General features: G+C 39.2%; 1 non-coding gene across 1 annotated transcript; it reads right to left on the reverse strand.

Moving 5' to 3' along the window:
• Positions 1 to 652: 652 nt before the first annotated feature.
• LOC145103366 (U6 spliceosomal RNA) lies at positions 653 to 755 on the reverse strand. The gene has a single exon (XR_013706460.1). It is a non-coding gene; the product is annotated as a U6 spliceosomal RNA (small nuclear RNA).
• Positions 756 to 18250: the final 17495 nt, after the last annotated feature.

Raw genomic sequence — 18250 nt, forward strand, 5'->3', positions numbered from 1 at the left:
TTATCTCACAACCCTTCCAGAACTTCTAAGTCCAAAAACTCATATGATTGATGATCTCCATTACATAAATATGCAACATTTTATCAATAACTTCTTTTTTTTCATTTAAATGTTTACATGAACACATCCATATGTACAAATACAATCTCACTTTGATACCTCCCATCAATGTCTACATTTGATAACAACTGAAAATGTAAAACCAACAGGGACTTGCATCAATGTCTACATTTGATAACAACTGAAAATGTAAAACCAACAGGGACTTGCAGAGGATGCCTATTATCAATTACTTTATAAAAAGCAAAACCACAACATGAACTAAGAAACTGAAGTTGCAAAATTAATCAAAAATCAGCACATAAACAAACACATACATACTATATACAACACATAAACGGAAGTTTATAAAGCATGAAACTTAATGACAGGAAAAGTAAAAAACTTAAAGGAGACTTTATAAAAAGAAAGATCACCCTTACTTGCCACAAATGGTTGAAGACATCAACAAGAAGATCAATCTAACCATGGAATCCACATGTTGTTTGATCATGACTTCAGTAGATGAACTACCGAAACGTAAGAATTGCAATTGAACTCTATTAGCAATTGAAAATGGAATTAGGGTTCCAAAGAAGACGACGAAGGGTTTAAAAAAATGGACCATTTCTCGATTTGTGTGTGTCATCCTTGCGCAGTGGCCATACTAATCTTCTCTGTGTCATTCTAATTTTATCGGATGTCCCCAAAGGGACAACCATAGATGAAGAGTTTCGCCATATAAAGGAGTAGCAGGTTATATGGGACGACGCGAGTTCTAAATGAACTAGTTTACTGTTAATGGTCATATATTCTCAATGTCTCTTAAATTTAGGGTTAATGACTTAGGAGGGTAATTAGGTTTCCAGTTTGTCCGTATTAGGTCACTAAGGTTTTTTTTGTGCGTATTAGACCAATATAGTTGTTATTACCGTTTACAAATAGTCATTTTTACCGGTTAAAACCGGTAAAAGGACTATTTCTAAATGGTAATAACAACCATATTGGTCTAATACGCACAAAAAAAAACCTTAGTGACCTAATACGGACAAACTGGAAACCTAATTACCCTCCTAAGTCATTATCCCTTAAACGTTGGTGCCAACACCATTGGCAAGCGTGTTCGCAAGAGACGGAACGTCGACTTCTTGTTGGGGGAGATCGACGTTTTGATTACCATCCCGGATGAGGAAGCTTCAAACCTATCGGAGGGGATGGACATTGAGGCAATTGAACTGCCTCTTAAACCAAAAGAAGAACCAAAGGATGGTTACGACCTTGGTGATGGAGAGTTCATGAGGAAGCCAGAGGTTGGCTTCCAAATTGCTCCTGTTTTTGCTTCATCTCCAATGAAGGATAATGATGTTACTGGCTCCTCCCTTTCACCTTTGGTGCCTCCTGGTATCTTTCTCCCATAATGGATGCTCACTCATGAGTCTTTACTCACGCAACATTCGGTTGGGTACGAGTGGAGTCGTCATGCATTGCCTCCGGCCACCATTGAAGCTTCGGAGCTCCTTTCCAACTCTCACATGGACAATAGTATGCAATACACGGTGGCCCATGTATCCCCTTACTTGGTAGCTTCCACTGGGCACCTTCGTCACATTAGCTCTGATTTGGCGGAGCTCGCTGCTATCAAGGCCGAACGTGAAGAGTTGAGTGTGTGTGTGTGTGGTGGGCCTTAAGGCTGAAAAGCACAAATTTGAGGAGCGCTACAACTTATAGGTCGGGGAAAAACATCTGTTGAGGAGCATGTAGCAGCATTGGATGTGGAGGTGGAACGCCTTTCATAGCATGCTAAGGGCTTAGAGGTAGAGAAAGAGGTATTGGATAGGGAGGCAAAGTTGTTAGGCGAGCAATTAGCTGGTGTGGAGTCGAAGTGGAAAGTTTTTTAGGAGGATGTGGCATGGATCCTTTAGAAGGGTGTCATTTGTGTGGTGGACCGGTTGGTGGAGAGTGATGAGTTATCCTTGGGGGTGAGGCAGATGAAGGCGGCGTACATGGTTACCGGTGTGGAGGGTGGCAAACAAGTCATTCGGGAGCAAGTTGCTACCGGGAAGTTTACACCCGGAAAGCCAAGCATTGTTGTTGAACATACCTTGACAATGCACTCTTCTGTGAAAGCCTTCATGGAAACAAACTTTTCCTCTTACCTTTATCTTGGTGAGCTCGATATGGAAGGCATCCGTCGATTATGCAACGATTCTGACGTTGAAGATAACCAACCTGAATGTAGCTCCTCCAAAGCCCGAACTTCATCCAATCCTCTCAGTATGTGATCATTCACTTGTGTTTGATGTTTAAAAGAAAAGTTTTAATAACAATTCTTTTGCTTTTGGCCATGTATGGCCTTTTTCTAAGTCTGGGGAATGTCCGACGAACAATACATACTTCTCTCTTTTTTCTTTTTCTGCATGTGTGGTGATAACGCTGTGGTTGTTCTTTTTTAAGGTTTCTTTACTTGTCATCCCAGGTGGTTTGTGTTAGCCATCTTGGGTTTGGATTCTTCTTAAAGGTTAGTGTTGGCCTTTGGGGTATTTCAATTTGTTGGTTTTTTGTACCGGAAATTATGCGTGTTTACCTTAGGAACTTATTGAGCATAATTCCTATCTACTTGGCAAGTTTTTTGGACCCAAAGTATGCTCTATTTTGGTTGATAGGGGTTGTTCGTTCTTATCCGTAGTGGTTTAGCTTTGGCTTGGGAGCTCGCTCTATTAAGCTTAGGCCTTGTCCCTCTTTAGAGTCATGAACATATATTTTTTGGGTGCAAGCTTTGGCTAGCCTTCTCACTTGAACCTTAGATAGTCCATCCTTTATTAAGGTATTCCTTTTTAAGTAAATTTATGTAATTACCTTTTTAAGACTTTGTTCTAATTCATGGGCCAAAGGGGTTTGCACTCTGGCCCTAGTTGTCTAAGTGGAGCGGAGATCGTATGTAAATTTTCATGTAACATTCGGTCCAGGTATCAATAAACTTTCATGTATTTACTTTAAATGAGGTGGCCACGACGTGGTGGAGCATCACCACGACGCGACATAATGCTTTATATCGCGGGACTTAAATGACCTACAACGATATGGTCTTGAGGCACCACGACACGACAAGTGTTTTAGTGAAAACCTTTGTTTCGGGCTTTTGATCCTATATACGGAACATTAAGGTTAGGGTTTCAGCTTCCATCTTACTCCCAACCTCATAAACCCTAACCCTATTCTCCATTTAAGTTGTTAGCTTATTCTGGGTATTTTTAGAAGGAGAAGGAAGCTCTTGGTGTGGTGGTTGCTTGGAAAGCATCAGTCTCCAGGTAACATATCTCTTGGACTTTGGTGAGTGTCCAAGATCCAACCTTTTTCTTACCATGTTGCTAGATCTTTGGATTTTGTCCCCTTTTTCCATGTTTGGATGGATATAAGTATTGGGATCTCATACAGTTTTCAACTTTATGAATCTCCAAGTCAATAAGAACATTTTGTGTCTTGGATCTAAATTGTAATCATTTTGGTGGCTTACATGGAGATTTGGTCATTAAACTCTAGTTTTTGAACTAAATTGGAAAAGGATGCTTTGGACAAGAAAGGGCATAAATCCATGACTTTTTAAGGTCCCTTAGGAGTATGAAATCGTCCTAGAAACTTTGGAGGTGCAACTCTAAGGATTTGGTGCTTAATGAAAGTCTTGAGGCATTAAGTTACCATTACTGATTAGGGTTGGATCTTTGGGTTAGGGAAGGGTTTGAGGGATAAATTTGGAAACTTTACCCATCAAGACCATAGGAGGGGCCAAATGTGAGCCTTGGAGCTCTTGTTGTTGAAGAAAATGACTTAGTGGTTTAATTTGTCCACACACGTCACCATAAAGTAGTTGAGGTCGCCACGACGTGGTGACTTGGCCAAAAACTGTATGTTTTGTCGATTTGTTGCCATGACGTGGCAAGGATGCCACGATATGGTGAATAGTTGGGTTAACTTTTTTTACTTTTGACTTTGACCAACTATGACCTAAGTGTAATTTAGGTATTATGAGTTATTGTTGAGATTTATCGCTATTGATGTATATGTGACTGGTTGAGCTGATATTCGGAGTCGAGACCTATTCAGTTATTTTTGTAGCACCCGGTTCTTGGCATGTATCTTAAATAAAGAATATCGCATTTTTTACTGGGACTCGACGCATTGGAGGCTCAACTCGTCGAGTAGGGGGCGGATCTCAATTGTATCGGATCGGGATGTACGTTTTACTTCCAGGTTCTGGAAGAAGTTCCACGAGGAGTTGGGCACGAGGCTGCATTTCAGTACCACTTACCACCCACAGACGGACGGACAGAGTGAGCGAACGATTCAGACGCCCGAAGACATGCTTCGGGCATGTGTGTTGGGACACGTATCTACCTTTGGCTTAGTTTTCCTATAACAACATCCACCATTCGAGCATTGGTATGCCTCCCTTTGAGTTGTTGTATGGGAGGAGGTGTCGGACTCCCATTTGTTGGGGAGAGGTAGAACAGAGAGTAATGGGTAGTACTGAGATAGTGCTTGAGACGACATAGCAGATACAGCAGGTTAGACAGAGATTGCTGACGGCCCAGAGTCGTCAGAAAAGTTACACGGATAGGCGTCGATCAGAGCTCGAGTTTCAGGTTGGGGATTTTGTTCTTCTGAAAGTATCCCCTTGGAAAGGGGTGATTCGTTTCAGGAAGAGGGGCAAGTTGGGGCCCCGGTATATTGGACCATTTAGGGTGATCGCGAGGGTGGGCAGGGTAGCATATCATTTGGAGCTACCTACGGAGTTGAGCCAGATTCATGATACCTTCCACGTGTCTCAGCTGAGGAAGTGTATAGCCAATGAGTCGGCAGTGGTACCGTTGGAGGATATCCAGGTGGACGCGAGTCTGAATTATATTGAGAGGCCGATTGAAATCTTGGATCGGGAGATCAAGGTTCTGAGGAACAAGGAGGTGCCCCTGGTTCAGATCCAGTGGCAACATCGGAAGGGGTCCGAGGTGACTTGGGAGACGGAGTCGGAGATGCGGGAGCAGCATCCGGAGTTATTTTCGGCATGAGACTTCGAGGGCAAAGTCTGGTTCTAGTGGGGGAGAATTATAACATCCGGAAATTCAGGTAAAGCTATTTAACCCTTCTCCTTTTCCCAAGTTGTCAAGTTAAGTCCTGTAAGTATGTGTTAGGCTTGTAAGTATGCTAGGCATACTGAGGAGTACGCTGCGCGTACTCGCGCGCTTATTTTTGGACGCGGACTCGCCTGGGTACGCTGAGCGTACCCAGGTTACGTTGGGCGTAATGTGTACATATGTAAACCCTAATTTGGGGCTTGAGCACTATAAAAGGAATGCTATTGCTGCGACCTCAGCCTCCATTCCAGAGAGAAAAACCCTAATAGAGAGTCCCCTTTCGTTTTTATCAAGTGTGTTGGTGTTCTAAGCTTCTAGTGTCATTTCAAGGTGGTGGAAGGAAAGAAGAGGTCATTTTGGAGGTTAGAAGCTTGTGGGAAAGAGTAGATTTGAGCTTTTCAGAGGTTGGAGGTTCTTCCTGAGGTAAAAAGCTCAAACCTTGCCTTTTTATTTGTATTATGTGCTTCTTGGACCAGTTTCTAGGGTTTTTGGTCCCAAGATGGAGACTTTATGAGCAAATGGTCTCCATTGGCCTAGATCTAGCATATTTCTGGTCTATAAGTGTTGTATGTTCATAAAAATTCAAACTTGGACGTAAAGATGGAGCCATGCATGAGATCTAGACCTTTGGAGGGATAAAGGAAAGAGGTTTGAGGGTGTAGGGACCTTTACAGCCATGCAAAGGCTTAAAGGTTCTGACTTTATGGAATAAAAGGTTGTAAGAGAGTCAAATCTAGAAGTTGAAGGAGTGTCTTAACCGTTTAAGACCAAAATCAAAGAAATGGCTGAACTGGGACTTACGTTGGGCGTAACTCCCAGTACGCGCAGCGTAAGGGGTTGAAGCCCTGATTCTGGTTCGCTGGCGTACGCCCCGCGTACAGAGAATGTACGCGCCGCGTACTGCCTTCTGTTGACTTTTAGGGTTTTGGTCAACCTTTGGACTTTTGGGTCAGGGAGGGGTAAAATGGTCTTTTACCCTTCTGTGGAATTATAGAGTGGATTTAATCTATCCTTTGAGAGCCATTATTTATTTGAGAGTATTGTTATGTGTTTAGGCGGGGGCTAGACCAGTGTGATCGAGTACGAGACTATCCGAGATACCGAGGTGAGTCTTCTCACTATACTGTACCTGGAAGGGTACCTATGTGTGACCGGAAGGTCTTGTATGGTATGAGATGTATGTGTTATATGTTATGTGATATGTATGTTATGTATGGTATGGACTGGAAGGTCAAGAAGTTACGGGCCGGAAGGTCGATACGGGTAGGACCGGAAGGTCTACCGGAGTTCGGGACGGAAGTCCCCTGAGACACTTGGATCGGAAGATCCCTTAGAGTTATGGCCTGGAAAGGCGTATGTGTGGTATGTGGTATTTTGGGGAACTCATTAAGCATTTATGCTTACAGAGTTGTGTGATGTGTTTCAGGTACTAGTGACGACCACGGCAAGGTGCCAGCATGATCCGTATACACACGAGGAGTTTTACATGTTATGATCTTAGGATGTAATGTTAAGGGTTGTTATGTGATACAATGATATTTTTATAACTATTTTGAATGAAAGTATGTTTTTAAAATGTGAAAAATTGTTTCGAAAAATTATGTTGTTACACTTGACCCTAATTAGCCCACGAAGGCCCACAACAACCTAATCCAAGAATTGGCCGAAACCGAGGCCCATAATGTGAAGTCCATATCTAAATTGGTTCATAAGGCCCAATAGGCCCAACTATTCCAATATTGGCCCAAGATACATTTAGGCCCAAAAAACCGCAAATCCAGGCCCAAAACCATTAAGGTCTAAAGGTCCGAAGTCCACAAAGGCCCAAGTCTTCCTGAGAGCGTACGCCCAGTGTACCTCTTCTGTACGCTTGGCGTACTGGGGAAAAGGGTTATACGCGTAACATACTACATTGTACGCCCATCATACAAACGGCTGATGCACAAAATCCATTAAGTGCTTAATGCTTCAAACCAAGGGACCAAATAACAGATATGAGATCTACCTAACGTCTCAATCCATAAAGTCATTGACTTGGTGACTTTGCATGCCCCAAACAAACCCACACTCTGATAATGGCATTCTAATTTCATAAAAAGGACCCTAACTCATGCATGAACCCATTAAGACCTTCAAGATGGAAATTTTCTGCCTTAGGGACTCATTTAACACTGAGAGTGGCAGCTCTAAGCCTAGGAATCAGATTTAAACCATAAAGCTCCATCCTTGGGACCAAAAAGGTCCAAAAACCCAGCATAATAGATCTAAGCATTTAAGGGGACAGTTTAAGACTTTATACCTCAAGATGATCTGAAATGAAGCAACAATCTCGGATCTACAACTTCTCTTTTGAACCACCACCTTGCTTTGCTCTACACTTACTTGGGAAAACGGATTCACAACACCATAATGCTCTCTAATGGCCTCCAAAGCTCCAAGAACACTCATGGGAGGATTAGGGTTTCATGATCGCTATCTAAAGATGAAATGGAGGCTGACCAATGAGGCATATTATTCCTTTTCTAGTGGCATAACCCTAAAATTAGGGTTTAGAAACTCTGAGCGTATGCTGAGTGTACGTCTCCAACACCCGTGTTCACTTCACACCCCTATGTTGGCCGTACTTCTCGAACGTTGGGCGTACTTCCGCGCCTACCACCTTGCATGCATGGTACCTTCTTGCCACTTTTCTCCACTAGGGACCAATATTGCCAATAACTTCAAAGTGATATAACGTCTTCGTCCCAAGTCCGTTTCCGACGAACTTTATATCCATAAAACGGTAGTGAGAAGCCCTACGCTCCTAGCTACACCCACAAGCCTAAAAACCTTCTAAATAGTACCCGAGACCCATAAAAAGACTGAATCATCAGATTACGCTTATACCCTTGTCCTTCGAAGACACAATCGAATACTTTCAAAACCAGGTGTTACACAGGCCATTCCAATGGACCTTATCCTAAAGCCCAATAATTTCCTTACTCCATAAACATGCTTCCCTTTCGCCCAAAAAGTCCGATAGCAACCCATTCCAAGAAATGGCCCAACTAGAACCCAAACCCAATTAAGGTTTTTCACATAAAATGATGATTAGGGTTAAGTGTTCCTACTTAACCCATTAAGGACTTAATCCATTAAGTGCATCACTCCACTAGACCAAGCATATGATGTGGTCGGGCATAATTCAATATTCCAAATCCAACGCTACAAACGTGGGTCCCGAAAAATCCAAAACTCACATTTCCAAAATTAGGGTTTTCTAAACCCTAATTAGGGTTTCTAACCCAAGCACGAGTCAATTAGTCAAATGGTTAGGTTTTTAGGTCAATTAGGGCTTCATTAGGTCAATTAGGGTTAAATAAGTCAGGCACCACACATTACCGCCTCGGGTAGTGGTGGTCAACGGCGGCTGACGGCGGCGGCCACCACCTCACTGTGGTGATTATGGGTTTTTCCTTGATTATTTCGGAGCAAATATCTAAAAATAAAACACAATAAAATACACACACACAACCACCCTTGTGGTGCAGGCGGTGGTAGAGGGTGGCAGCCACCACCTCACGATGGTGGTGGTGGTGGTGGTGGCTTTTCTTGTGAAATCTGATCAAGATAACCACACCCATGACACACACTAACAGCAGAACACACACACACGTGTGTCCAGAACAGTAACACCACCACCCACCTAGTGGCGTATGGCGGCGACGATCTTCGTCTTCGTCGGCAGTACCTGCGATGGCAATAACTATGAGTCAGAAAGGAAACGAGGGCAGTCGAGCCGAGACCACAGCGAACAACAACAAAACTAATCATAGGCGTTAGCGGTGGCTTCGTCTTCAACGATTGGGCACAGTGGCGGCAACAATGCAATAGTGGGAGGAGGTGGCGACGATGAATGTAGGGCATTCTATTGAGAAAACGATGGCAACAAAACACGCAACTTCGTTTCCCGATGGTCCTCGTTGTCGCCGGCAGCAGGAGCTTCAACGGTGGTTTGCGACTTCGACTGTAGCAGGTAGCGTCACCGGAGACCATAGGAAGGACGGTGGCGGATGGTGTAGGATATTTGGGTTAGGGTTAGGGACACAAGGTTTCGGGTTTATAAGTCTCAATCAATTCAAACTTTGATCCATAATGACACTTTTAGTCCCTCCTTCTCCTTTGTCTTTCAAATTAAATACAAATGTTACCAAATGACCCCTCCTCTACAAAACTTTTTTTCAACTTAGGTCCATAATTTACGCTTTAGCCCCTACTTCCATAAATCCTTTCATATTAAATCCAATAATTACCAAACACCCCCTGACTTCTGAAAATCTTTACAAAATAAATCCCTGAAATACACTTTAACCCCCAAAAATCCAAATCATGACATTTAGCTTCCCGAAACTAACACCTCGCTAAATATTATGGATTTTAGGGCCATTATAAATTAATATAAAATATAAATTTACATCTTGGGGTTATGAGTTTATTAGTTAATTAATGTATTTCAAACGGGATGTTACACAAACTAACGCACATGTATAACTAATTTGTATAAGGGGGTATTCTAATGTAGTCAAACTATTATCAACAACAAAAGGTTTTTGAATTCACTCCATCTGCTCTCCTTGGGTTATGGGGTCGAAATACAACCGCACTACAATAGGTAGTAACTCTAGTTGCTAGTTGTTTCGCCCTAATGAAGGCTGCAACTCTACTATCAATTATCTTCATTACTTCCTTCTTAAATCTCATGACTAACACCGACACTATGTCGGACAAGGTTCTCAGAACCTAAATTACTTACATAAATTAGACTTGATTTTATATGGCTACTTGGGCCTGAAGTTAGAGTCACTCTTCTAGACATCACCATACAATAGGTAATGATGGAAATGAAATGAATTCATAGTGTTAGCCACACTATCTACCTAACTACCAGTGCCTTAGCAACTTTGTGACTCTTCTTGAACCAAGTGCGACTCTTGTGCTTCGGGTAGTATATGTCTCTACTACCTTTCACACCTACTCATGCTTGTCCCAAAAGTTTTCTCATGATAACAGGTTTTCCTAGATTTCATTAGAACCTTGCATCTTTACTGATGCCTTGCCTTACGAATATATGTCATATCGAGTATATATAAACTTCCAAGACTCTCATTCTAAGAGTCCTTTCCACTTCAGCCTACTATTATTCGAGGAAGAACTTCTACCGATATTAACTAATTATCCGAAGAATGCGATTACATGCCTCTAAAATCAAACATTCTATCAAGTGAAAGATCCGACACTACAACGGTAAGACTCATATGAGAGTGTCAAAATACCGCCAAATCAGGCAATCTAAAACTATTTAGTTTTGGGAACATGCAACCTAGTGTATTTTTCAAATAGCTAATTAATAGCAATACAAGTTCTAAGCAATAACTAACAAGCAAATCTTTAAGCTACTAGGCATCTTATGTACTAGGAAATTCTAACCGGAAATTCCTAAAAAAGATCCGTAGCTTACATACTAGCATGCATTTCTAATATTCCATATATCAACAAACATAACAAATATGGATATTTTAGGAATCAATTTTCTTTCTAAGTTTTGGCAGACTGCACGCATCGCATTCTTTCCTATTTGTATTACTATTTTTGTCAAAAGATTTATTAGTTACCCAGACCCTTAGTTTAAGTCTGAAATCCCACGAGTGTTCATCGAGTCCACTTAGACCAGGGCTTTGATACCAACTTGTAACGTCCCGATTTTCAACCCAAAATTTTCATTTATATATATATATATATATATATATATATATATATATATATATATATATATATATATATATATCAAAGTGTAATTACATTATGCAGAAACCTATTGCAAATGTGGGTGTGTACAGTCGGACATTGCCTTTCTCATAAGTCGATGAAGTACCTGAAAAATATTTATATTCAATTGGGTAAGCACGAGGCTTAGTGGGTTCCCCAAAATACCATATAACACAATACATAGACATGCATACAAACAAAGGCTCAATAACTGGCAATAATACGTGTACTTACGGACTACACACCATTTCGTTAACACAGGTCTATGTGTATTTACGGTCTACGTACAATTTCGTTAACATGAGTCTATGTCTACTTACGGCCTACAAGCTATTTCGTTAACATGGGTCTATGTGTACTTACGACCTACACGCTATTTCGTTAACATGCGGGTCTATAGGATCCCAATCTCTTTAACCGTCCCACCATCATCCCCTAACTAAGTCTTTAATCACAACAATTACGTACATAGAGACTGCACTTTAGATTCTACTAATACAAGCACAATTAAATTTTCTATTTTACTAGTTTACACTTAAGCACATAAAGACTAATCTATCATCTCTACTCTATTATTTTTTTATCCTAACATACATGGACATGTATTGTAATACATAGTTTAAAGAAATAACTCACCTAAACAATTACTCAGACGATTTGCAGGTATTACTTCGGGTTAACGGGTAATGCGTCTAACAAGTATTAACCTAGACTGCTTTAGCTTATCATTTCATATGCCAATCTGGTAATGAAAGCTAGATCTTTCACTAATCACAATGAATATCAAAAGTTCTATCAAATAAGGATCAACAAGACAAGACAGTTAGGAGGTAGGATCATTTTGACATATAGCTTTTCTAAAATTCAACAACCAAGCCAACATGCCCATTTTGAGACACATCTCTCATAAGTAGATCAATCAGCATTATAACTGGAATTACTGATAAAGGGACTAATAGTACAAAGGATTTCCAGAGAGCTTTTTAGAGGAAAAACGATGTGAGAAATGAATGAAAATTGTTGTCTATTTAAAGAAGGAAAATGGGGCGCATGCCATGCACTTAGTCGGTGTGTGTCGTGCACTTAGTCGGGTGGGTAAGGTGGCTTCAACAATTATATGACATGTGGGACCTTCTGGGTGATGTGTCAGTGTACGCCGTGCGCTTGATTTGTGTGCGCCATCTTGCATGCAATTTAATGGATTCTTAAAAAATTATATCTTCTCCATACAAGGCTCCGTTTTCAACGTTCATTATATCTACTAGTAACTATCGACGAGATCTACATTTCATTTAGACTTTGCTGACTAATTCTCATTTTATTTTTAAAGCTTAATTTTTAGCAAGCTTAGGCTGTTAAAGCCCGTATAAAAATCATAACTCTCTCATATGAATTTCGTTCTTGATTTTCTTTATATCGACGTAATCATATGGACGAAATCTTCATGTCTCTTTAAGATTGTTTTTCCTAACAATTGACCGATTTCTATTGTGGTTTATGTTTCGTACTCTGTTATGTAGAAACTTCTAAAAATCATAACTTACTCATACAAATTCAAATTTAGGCGTTCTTTATATGTACGCTATCGCTATTGCGATTACTTCGACTTTCGTTAAGACTATTTATCATAAATAGTCTTTTATCAAAGATGTATATTTATATGACTGATCATTTATACTACAAGGCGAAAATGGGGTGTTACACTTTAGAAAGTGTAATGATGCTAATAAAACCCAACAGTGACATCAAAGCCTAATAGATTTTAGTTAATTGCATAATTTTGTAAAATCGAAAAATTGGTAACCTGTTATCGAAGGACACGACACATCTAGACGAATTTTATATAATTTCGTTTTTTTATTTTTCAAAATTTTTGAGATAAACCTCTTGATTAAAATATTATTTAAATTACTTAAATCTAAATATTCAAATCGTAGATTAATATTAAAATATTATTTAATAGAAATTTGAATTTGAATATTTAATTATATAAAATTTAAATATTATTTAAACTTGAATATAAAATTTGAATATTTATCTTGAATATTATTTAGAAATAGTATTAAATTAGAATATTTGAAGTGTTTGGTTGAGCCCCGACTAAATTGATTTGTTCGATTTGGAAGTCGGATGTGCTTTTTAGAAATTGTAATTTGGGCAGCAAAATTTGAACATTAAGATTGACCTTTAGCCATGTCTCGTCTTCATAGAGATATATGCAATGAATGATTATTTGATTACTTGTCTAAGGACTGAATTTTGATTCTGATTAGAGTTTGGCAGTTGTATTGGATGACTACTCTCTACTGATTGTTAGTGAAATATTTTGATCCTAAAACTTAATGACTTGTCCAAGTGAGAGAATGTTGGAAATAGCATCCAAGGTCATTAACTGCTCTTATAATATTTCTAATAATAACAGGGTACTTTTGGGTTAGACTCATAACACAAATATCTAAAAGGAAATGGAGAAAATAAGCTATTAAGCAACTAAGTAATTAATAATTAAATGAAAATTATTTTAGTAATTAATTAAATACTTTTAATTAACTAAAGAGCTTGAGTATTAATTAATTCTTAGAGATTAATTGAAATATTCCAGAAGCACATGGAGGGCATGTAGGGAATAGTTTTTACGAGTCACTATTAGGGATAAGGTGTGTTTTGAATCAGATAAGGATTAACCTGAATTTTAAATCAATTAAGGATTTATCTACATCCTATAAATTGTGTTTTAGGGGTAAAAGCATGGAAGCTGTTTCCCCTCTGATTTTTTTTCCAAACTCTCTCCCTCTCTCCTACTCACAAAAATTATAAACCCTCTCCTAGGGTTATTGAATTTTCGCAAAACTGAATTTAGGGTTATTTATTTTTAGCTTTTGGAGTTTGTGGGTCTAACTACATTAGATGGATTCTAATTTGGGTCCTTCACCCTTTTGAAAATACTGACATTCACAAGTTCTCAAGCAATTAACCAAGAGGTTATATTCTTATATTTATATTTTTAAAGTTTGTTGCTATAACTAGTAAAACATAGATTATAGGGTGCATGTACATTTAGGTAACTCTTTGATTGTTTCCGCTTCCTTTAGAAAGTGTATTGATGTTAATAAAACCCAAAAATTAAATCATGTATAAATGACTTATACAATGAGCTATGAAAATGAATTGATGAAATGGGAAGAAGGTGAAATTAAACTAATGTATTAATGAATTAAGATACGTAGACAACTAGTTCATGGAGTATAATTAGTTTGTGTATAATTTAGTGTTATGAGCTTGGTCAAAATATTAAGTCAAACTTGATTGGAAAATGGGTTGTAGCTTGAGTTGTAATATTCAAACAATTCTGCTATCTTGAAAGTATATGCCATAGAAGATGTGGATCTTCATAGACCAACAATCCATATACTGGAAATATTTCAAGTTGAGTAACTATGCCCCCCTTCTAGATAGTTGATAATTGAATATATGCTTCTTATTTTGTTAAGTGAAAGATACAATATGTTCATCGTTGTCGATCAATGTTTTATGAATTAATATGTAGATATAGTGTAACAACCATTAAAATTCATGAAAATTTTGAACTTTTTAAAACCAAACAGAAATCATATTTATTTACAACATAGTTTTCAAAATATGTTTAATATCAGAGTTTTCCCAAAATCATAACACCAAACACGAGGAGGTGAACGATCAAGCCTTCGACTTCCCGCGATCATATGAGGTACCTGAAACATAACTTAAAACTGTAAGCCCAAAGCTTAGTGAGTTTCCCCCAAAATACCACTACACAAAACAAAGCATAAATAGAAACACTCATGCATGACCCAATCAACCTCGGGTTGGAATACCTGGAATGTCCACGATGAGTCCATTCATCCTAGGGATGGAATACCCTCGTATCATAAGCATATTGGCCCAATCAACCTTGAGCTGGAATACCAACATGTCTGGTCCAATCAGTCATCGGGTTGGAATACCCAGGGTTTGTTGGCCTACCACTTCAACGCTACCGCTCCTCCCGAGCCTCCATGCCTATGGTTTATAGTATCTTGGCCTACCGCACAAAGCAGTACCGGCTCAACCCAACCAAATACCATATGTCGACATTGGTGCCTTCGACCCATGGTATAGTAAGGAAAAGTTCATCTCGATATGTGTAACGCCCGTGTTTCAGGGCTTAGCATTTTAGATGATGTAATAGTTTAGGTCAACTATTGTAACTCTTTTTGAAGTAATAAAGATGAAATATTTGAATATTATGTGGATTATGTGTATTTGTTATAAATGTATAATTAATAAAGGATAAAAATAAGCGTCAAAATTAAAGTATGAGATAAACCCGATCTTTACATAAAGTTGTAGTGGTCGAAACAAGGATTCCGGAGATATAAAGAACGCCGAAATCCGAGTTATAACAAAGAAGTTATGACCCGTCGAAGTTTCGCGATGAAACCGGCACGATACCGGGAAGCGTAAATAGTGAATTTACGATAGAGCGTGTTTTAGCCTTAGTGATCTAAACGAAAGTCGTAGAATACGTTAAACCGAGAGCGTCCATAAAAAGAATGTCCAAATCTGACTTCGTATGAAGAAGTTATGATTTTTCGAAGTTTCGGCTTAGCAGTGTACACCTCGAAGTTCGAATATTAGATCGAGCAGTTTTTAGCCGACACAACCTAAACGAGGATCGAAGATCTCGTTAATAATAGCTTAACAATAAAAATACAGACGAAAACGGACGTCGGATGAAGAAGTTATGGATTTTTAACGGACCAATCCTGTCCCGGCCTGTTAAAAATATAAAATTTAAAATAAATTCAAAATTAGCCGACAGAGTCTAAAAGAAAGTTGTAGAGTACATTCCCGCCTACGCGTGGATTTAAAGAACGTCGAAAACGGAGCTCGTATGCGAAAGTTACGAATTATGAAAGTTGGAAGAGGAATTCGCGAAGCTGAGGATGGAAGTGATGACGTGGTAGTGCCACAGCCGTCCATTGCAGATCCGTCTCGCTTCGGATTCGCGCCACGTCTCCTTGCATCTACGACCCACGTCTGAGGCCTGGTATGCCTAGCGTACTTTAGTTCTTATCCATCCGATGGAGTGCGAGTTAGTTGGTGTGAGCTGGCATCCTCATCCGAGCCCTACGCGCAACGTAGCCAAGGACTACGCCCAACGTAATCCGAGGCCTCGCAGGCTATGAAAAGGGGGCCGAGGCAGCCTTCATTTCCACACTATTTTAACCTTTTCTTTCTCTCTCTAGGTTCTCTCTCTATCCCTAATCCCCCTAAACCCTAGGGAACCTCCCTAGCACCCGAAGGAAGCCTCGAGGCCCCCGGAGTCCCGAGAAAAAGGGTCTTTCGGTTCGGAAACGCTGCTCCGAGCAAAGCCCGGTTTTCTTTAAAATCCGTTGTAAGTGAGCTACGCCTATGAAATTTTTAATATAGCTTTCAAATAATTATAGTAATGTTATTAGGTCCTTAAAATATTTATTTGGGCTATTATTATGAGTTATATAGAGTTTTGTTTAACGCTTATATAATAATAATAATAATAATAATAATAATAATAATAATAATAGCTAGACTATTAATTAGTCGCGGTTAACGTTAGACTAAACCCTAGTGGTATTGATACTAGGTTTTGTCGAGGGATAATTGTTTTGAGATAACGAAGCGCTGTTTGAGGGCAAAATCACCACCTTTTCAGGTGAGTGCATAGTTACTTTCAGCTTACACATACATATGAAGTATCTTATATAAATTACGTGTCGTGTGCATATTATCTGTATACTTGCTATCTATGCTGGATGAACGATTTTATACATGTTTTAAATAATTTAAACTGTATATGTATTTTATATCTACAAAATGAGTTGGGTAAAACATGGGTAGATGTAATAGTTGCTGTGTGACAAAATAAAATAATGAGAGGCCTCGTTATAGATGTTATTGATGATCCAGTCATTTAGCGGAGTATAGATGGTAACCACATACTATTCTAGACAGTCCAATGGAACGCTAGCAGGATCGCAACATGTAGGTGTTTATTTGAACTGTGTGCTCGCCGGGTGTAATCCATCTCCCTCATAGTTGCCTTAAGGACATTTATTGCTGAGGAATCCCCTTAGCATTAGTGTCCATCCAGATATTGATCCTTAGTCTAGGTCCCTTATGATAGGTGTTTTAGGGACGTAATGTGAGGATAATGTGAATGTGTAATCGGGTTATTGTTGATTGATGAAATTAATAAACTTATTTATAGTGGGTTGAAAACCCTATGTGCTCACCAGGCTCCCAAGCCTGACCCACTCGGTTTCTTGTATTATAGTTAGTGGCGCATGAGCATAGATGTGATGTCTTGGGATGAGAGATTCGGGGATTTTAGGCCTGTAAATACGAAATAATGTAGTAAGGCCTATGTTTTATTGTTTATGCTTATGATCTGTATCGAACATGACATCCCGAGTCTTTTTACTGAAATACATTTGTATGGAAATGCTTTTGATAAATCTTTATCATATTTTGTTTTGGGACAAATTCCTCAACACTTTCATTTAAAATGTTACTCTGATTTTCAAACAAAGCATAAACAAAATCGGTCTTTTCTGGCCGTGAAAATGGGGATGTCACAATATGCGTGTAGATAATCGTTGTAGCAACGAAGAACTCTACCAGCTTTGAATCACTTCCAATCACCTAGGGGAAGATGCTTGAGTCAATACCCGATCACAGGTCATAGTCGCTTGCAACAGTGATCACCTCACATGAAATGACGATTAGGGTTAAGTAAGAACACTTAACCCATTAAGGATTTAATCACCTAAGGGTAGGACTGATTAAGGTTTGACTTAGTCATTCTTGGGTGTAATAAAAATCCAATCAATATCCTGATAACGTGCCCGATCATTTCCCAAAATAGAGCTCCCCGATCCTAGGGTTGCCAAATAAAATGATAACTAGGGTTTGTGTTCCACACTTAAACCCTTAAGAACTTAATCCATTAAGTCCAATATCACATTCAGTTAATTGCAAAGAATTATTAAGTATTATTTTAAGTTTAATTAATAGTTTTAATGCAGGTCCCGAGCAACTCCAAAAACTAGGGGTTCTTTGCATTAGGGTTTTCTAAACCCTAATTAGGGTTTCTAACTCCTAAAGTTAGATGATTATCTAATTAAATAAATATATAATTAATAAATTGGGCACCACACACTGCCACCTCGGGCAGTAGTGGTCGGCGGCGGTCCGAGGCGGCAGCCACCAACATACGG

The sequence above is a fragment of the Lactuca serriola genome, chromosome 4 (assembly GCF_051521515.1).
Source record: "Lactuca serriola cultivar US96UC23 chromosome 4, Lser_US96UC23_V15, whole genome shotgun sequence".
NCBI classification, from domain to species: domain Eukaryota; kingdom Viridiplantae; phylum Streptophyta; class Magnoliopsida; order Asterales; family Asteraceae; genus Lactuca; species Lactuca serriola.